We start from the raw sequence: 6,576 nt of genomic DNA, 5'->3' as shown, positions 1-6,576 counted from the left end.
TTACCTTGCATGCTTATACTATCATATAATAGTAGTAGTCATATACAAATAGTGAGTAGATAGCTCCTAATTTTATACCAATAAAAATAATTTTAATATATAAATTTATTTGTATTAAAAATATTATTGGTATTAAAAGCCCTATTCTTAACCGCTATATTGACGCCACACCAACCGACTATCGAGTCTCAGTTTCCAAATTCATCAGCCAACTTTCCCAGTCATCCATATTTCACTTGCTTGATAATGAACCCCATCACTAGACTAGGGGGCAAGGGACGTCGTAATAATTGATGAAAGCCATATCATCGTGTAATGTGACTCCGGTACACCCTCGGGGACAATGGCGACTTGATTTCTCAAAGGTCCGACCTTTCCTCGGGCCCTGCGCATAGAGGAAGGAGGTACACACGAACGCCCCACGACCGTTTAATTTATGTGCCATACATAAATCAACGCCATATTCAAAGTATGCCTCCCGCATTATCATAAGGTGGATACGCGTTACGCGTATCCCGCATCTCTCCGTCTCTGAGAGTCCCGCTTGACCTTTCCGGAGCGGGACCTTCTGAATGCGAACGTGTTTCAATTTTTTTTATTATTTCAAAAATAAAATACACGGGATTTATAATGTGGGTGTTGAAAGCGTGATCTAATTTAAAGAATGTAAAGAACGGTCTATATTTAGTTGTACCTAAATTTGAATATATGATATAGTGCAACAGACATTTTAATATAATAGCAATGTTTCATTATGTAAAAAGATGGTAACACAATAGTTAAATTAAATAATTTTTTATCTACATAATTGCTTTGAAAAGTGTTAATAAATGTCCTGATATGAAATACATCAGTGAACGTCACAGTTTCCACTTTTAATCCAAAACACACGCACGCTGGACCGTAGGAGTTAACAACCAGTGATTTTATTATGAATTTTTATTTTTTAAACGTAATTAATTGTGTTTTAAAATATGTATGTTTTTCATGTACATTTTCTGTACATATATTTTCTATGCATGTAATATGTACAAAAAAAAAATATTTTATAAATTTTTAAAATGTTTTTTAGTTCATTTTTAAATAATATATCATACGCGTAATATTATTTTCGACCTCTGCTACACTTGCCAAAGTATTTCAGAACCGTTATTGCAGCGCAGATAGAAACAAAAACAACACACAATCGTATTTTCGTGCGACATATACAACTTTCTTCTTGTGAAGCGCAAATGTACGTGTGTAAAAATTTGTTATATGCAATATACTTGCAAGAAAAATGCTTCGTTTCTTAGAAGATCCAGAGAATTAAAAAATTATAAGTTCTTCAAAATTATTTTCCTCACAACGATTACCGGTGGTCCCGACTTAAAGTAAAAGGATGTATTTTTTAGAAAAAAAATATGGTTTTTTATAAGTGAAGATACTACTGGATTATAAATTTGATATTTTAATACTTGCATAAATATTTAAAAGCTGAAATAATTGTAAGTTAGCCGCAAACAATATGTTGAGAGGCGCGACTAGAATTCTGCACAAAGGAGTTGAGATAGACAACCAAAATAATAGATACCCCAAACTACAATTAAATCCGGGTAAGATAGAATAAACTATAATGTCAAATTTATGCAGTAATTAAATTATAGTGCTTAGTTATAATTTTTAATTATGTATACTATATATGTATATTATTAGTATAAATAAAAAACTGTAAGATGGAAATTAAATTTTAACTATTAATATTGTGTTTCCATTTTCCTAGAATAAACCTGGGTACAGTATGAAAATGCACCTATATATTACGTGGATGTTTGTTCCTCTTTGAGGGGTTGAGGTCGTTCTTACGAAACGTAAGGCTTGCATTGCTGGCAACTTTAGTAAGCTGGTTTTGACGCGAAAACACTGCTTTTCAGTAAATATTTCAGTTAATATCCGAGTCGGAAACTCTATTTTAACGTTAGACGGCTAATAAAGTACGTACCCTCAGATCGCAACCCCTATCCGGCAGTATATTCGTTCGTCGGTTACTTTACTGTGTGCTTAGAATTTCAGGTGGTTTAATTAACGCGCCGATAATACATAACCATCTTATATTAACATTCTAAGTATCTGGGTCGTTTGAAAAGTTTTCGATCTGAAGTTTAGATATCGGAAGTATGTATATCTAAAACTTGCATGTCTTAAAAAACAACTGTAAAAGTTAATCAGTTTTTAAAATAAGATGGAAAATTATATTTTTTAGAAAAGTAATTTAGCTTATAGCCATAAATAGTAAATTAAAAAATATATTTCTTTTCTAAGCTCGTATTATTAATGCAAGCTTAGTAGTAAACTTTCTTAGTAAATTATGTAAAAGTACCAGCGACAGAAATCATTTCTAAAGGGACAAACTTTAGAATTTAAATTGTTTATATAAAGTATCTCTGTAAAAAATAAGGAAGCTCTCACAAATATAGATTTTTTTTAGAAAATATATCATTATTACTCAACAGAGAGAGAACATAAGTTAAAAAAATTATAACAGCAATTCTTTGTTTCAAATTAGTGCCAATTTTATTTGTTTGTAGGAAATGATAAAGTTTTACTTTATAGTCTTTAAACAGCATATTTTAAACCAATTTAAAAAAAAACTATCTGATAAATAGCAGAATCTATGATACCTTTTGTAGTAATTAAATCAATAAATTAGTGTAGAGTCTAGGGACTTTAAGGTAAAAAAATATACTTTCATTAGCAAAAACTGCCAAATTAAAGTATGATTTTCCTTACCTTAATGTGACTTAATTCTGTCAAGAAAATAAAAATTAAAAATATATTTTTAAATTATAAGGTCACATTCTTTTTAAGCAATCCACTTATATTATGTTTGCATACATAAATCAACATGATATTAATTATCTTATAAAGATTAGTGCAAGACAATTAGTTACATCATGTATCTACATAAACATTTTTTATGCGACTGGTGAAATAAAAATGCTGGTAAATGTTGACATAAAAAATTTAAAAACATTCTTATGCACCTATTAAGGCGTTCCTTTTCCATGCTTATTATCTACTTTATAAATACTTGATTTTTATAATAAGCGCGTAAATTAGATATGTAACACTTATTATATATGTGCTTTTAAAACCCATGTGAGGGTTTTAACAACAACAACGATTTAGTTTTCAAGAAAAATTAATCAGCTGAACCCCCTTATTGCACAATAGCCGCAAAGACTTCAATTACTATAAATATTCATCAATCACTACAAAAAATCTAAAAACTTTTTATTACTAAGCTAATTAAGTCGTATATAAAAAACTAGGTATAGTTAAAATAATGTTTACATTGTTCTAACTATATTTTCTTGTTGCCTAATTTAAGAAATTTATTAAGAAAATAAAGGTGAAGCTAAAAAGAATGTAATTGGATCTCAATTAACTTAATCTGTTATTTATCCATTTTTTTTTCAAAGAACCAATACAAAAGATGTGGCGCTAGAGACTAATATTATTATTCATTAAATTAGTGTATTTTGTAATAATCACTTTTATATGAATAAGTTTGGAGTTTGAAACGAATTAACTGAATTTCTAATATTTCTTATAGGAAAATTTAATTTGATATACGAATGATTTGAAATACGAGCACGTTTTTGGAACGAATTTTGCTCGTAAACCAAAGTTTCTATATATTTGTTAAATACAATAAAAAATTTTAAGAATTAAATTAACAATATATATATATATATATATATATATATATATATATATAATTTTATTAAAAAAATAGGAAGTGCTTATCGCAAAGCTATAGGTCTGTAGATATTTATAATTGATTTATATAGTAGTATGCGAGTCACCTATTTGATTTTTTCTAAGAATATTTTTTTTTAAATAAAGACTTATAAATTACTAAATCCATATATTTTGACATTAGTATAAATTTAGTCTACTTTATCACCGTAACAAGTAAACTATGTTAATAATTAAACAAATTGCATATACACCCTAATCCATTATTCAACATGTCATCTAATGAGCTAAAATTATAATCACTGATAATTATTATATTTTAGGCGTAGTTGTTGAACAAACTTCAACTAAAATTAGGGGATGTTATTGATTCTGCACACAAATGTATAGGATATAGGCATTATTCAGTGGTTAAGCGATTCTCAATCAATGTTTTTAAAATAATTAAAATTAATCTGAGTTGTGTATATAATTACGGAAGGAGGCCCTTTTCACCTTTTTTTTACAACGATCGTAATGAAAAAGAAAATAGATTTCAAGCAATTCCGGCAAAATAAGATTTTTTTCATCAAAGTGCCTTCGTTCTATTCTATTACACGCATTACGTATAACGTTTACGCAAACATGCATAAGCATATAATACAAAGGGTCGTACGATAGTGTTCACATCATCTAACGAACGACCTGTGGACACAAGCAACCACGTTGGGTTATTTGTAAAAACGAGGTTTTTATGTGAAATACTTGAATGATGGTACCCTATTTTTATATGTTCCTTTTTGTGTCGTTGCTTATACGAAATGGCCGTATACGCTGTATAAACATATAAATATTTTTTCTCATGTCATTTTATTGTACTTAACATCAATTTTATGTAGGCGTTATCCTAACAAGCGGGTTTACTTTATAGAGTTTAGATATTTTACGGTTTTGAAAATATATGTTACACAATGGTCAAAAGTATTTTAGGTGCGCGATAATAATCTACGTGATAAATAACCGTCGTCTGAATTAAGCGAGTTTTTGTTGTGTTCAACCCATTATAACGAGGGTCTTAATTTTGATTGTGCTTGTAAGGAATCTGCGCTGGTGTGTTGTTTGTCACGTTAACCCTTTGATGTTGTTCAATTTATAAAATGTTTTATGGCGAGCTCGTGAAATAATAAACTCGTTGACGTAATACGAAAATATAATGTATACGTATAACAATTAAATTAGCAAAATGAACATTATATTTTCATTAAAACCGTCATATTACTACAACGAGAGCTAGGTAAAATGAATTTGACATTTTGTTATTTTTACCATGTCATTTGCTTTGTATATTTCTTATAACTTATAATTATAAACAGCTAATCGTCAATTTTAAATTAAATACTAAAAGTGTCATCATTTATCAAAAACAAACAAGGAATTCATTTTTGATAGTTTAACAATAAGCTTAGTAATAAATAATACAAGTGTATTAAATAAAAATATAATGAAACCATAAATATATTAAAGTATTGGATTTAAGTGAAATATAATTTAACAAAAACATTTTTTATAAGAATATAAATAAATATATATTGATTTAAAAAATATAGCTTGTATAAGAAATATTTAAATAATAAAACCCGTTTTCAATTTTTTGAAACCTTAGTCGTCACCATAGTTTTTTTTTAATAATATTTTAGTTTATACATTGATGTATTAGTTGCTTTGATAGGATTATACTTTACAGCAATGATTTTTTGAAAAATTGAATGCTTTTTAAGCTAATGACGATTTATTCGTAACGTGTTTACATATTAACTTGAAATCGTGAATTGAAAATAGTATCGAAAATAAAAATACGTTTATTGATTTATTTCAACCCATTAAATTTAAATCAACAAACTTTTTTACTTATCATATATACAAAGAGCAATTATCTCTATTATTCACGCAAGTCGAAACGTATAAAAACACTACTGATTACATAGATAAAAATCAAAACGATTGAAAAATAATTATAGGTCTACGATCGATTCACGAACGTAAAATATAAACGACACTTGTGTCATAAAATATTATTACACGATAGAGACATCGGATTATAACAATTCTCAAGTAAATATAATAAATGTTTAAACGTATTTTTCAACGAGTTCGATATATGGAGTTTTTAAAAAAAATAATATCACGTATTTTTATGGTAATTGCATACTTTAATTTAAGGGATGGAAGAGCTAGCATCTCGCGTTTTTGTCAGTTTTTATTGTTGATGTTATCATTTTTAATTGTTGAATTTTTAATTAAGATTTTAGAGTCAATATCATTGAAATATTGATGTTTTTTTCATTCATCGCAGACTTTATGGCTGAATTGTTTTTGACTTTATCTAGCAAACAGTCACATGAATGTATACTAAAATATATTTCTTACATAATTAGGTAAGAATTATTAATATTTCTTGTTTATAATAAAACATTCAATTTTAGCCAGATTTAGATTTTAAAATATATATTTAAAATGTTTATATACAGGACTTTATTTATCTAAAAAGTTTTGCAAAATATATAAGCTAGAAGTATTGTTTTTTAGATGGGGATAAAATCTTGATTAAACTAAATTTGTATGTAGTTATGAAATTTATATCGTATTGGCTATTCAGACCAGAAAAATTAAGGTAAAAAGTATTTCTTAAATACTAATTAAGCGGTCGTAAAATAATAGCACCGATCCGTTTTTTTGGAAGTTAACATACTTTCTTCGCCTTAATCGTCCTGTACTTGGTCTTACCAACAAATATTTTAGTATATAAGTGTTTATATTTAGTATGCTAAACTAAAAATAATAATTTTGAATCGTAAA

This window comes from Plectrocnemia conspersa, unplaced genomic scaffold (genome assembly GCF_051122295.1).
Source record: "Plectrocnemia conspersa isolate PC_06_02 unplaced genomic scaffold, ASM5112229v1 ptg000013l, whole genome shotgun sequence".
Lineage (NCBI taxonomy): Eukaryota > Metazoa > Arthropoda > Insecta > Trichoptera > Polycentropodidae > Plectrocnemia > Plectrocnemia conspersa.
This window is presented reverse-complemented; position numbering follows the sequence as displayed.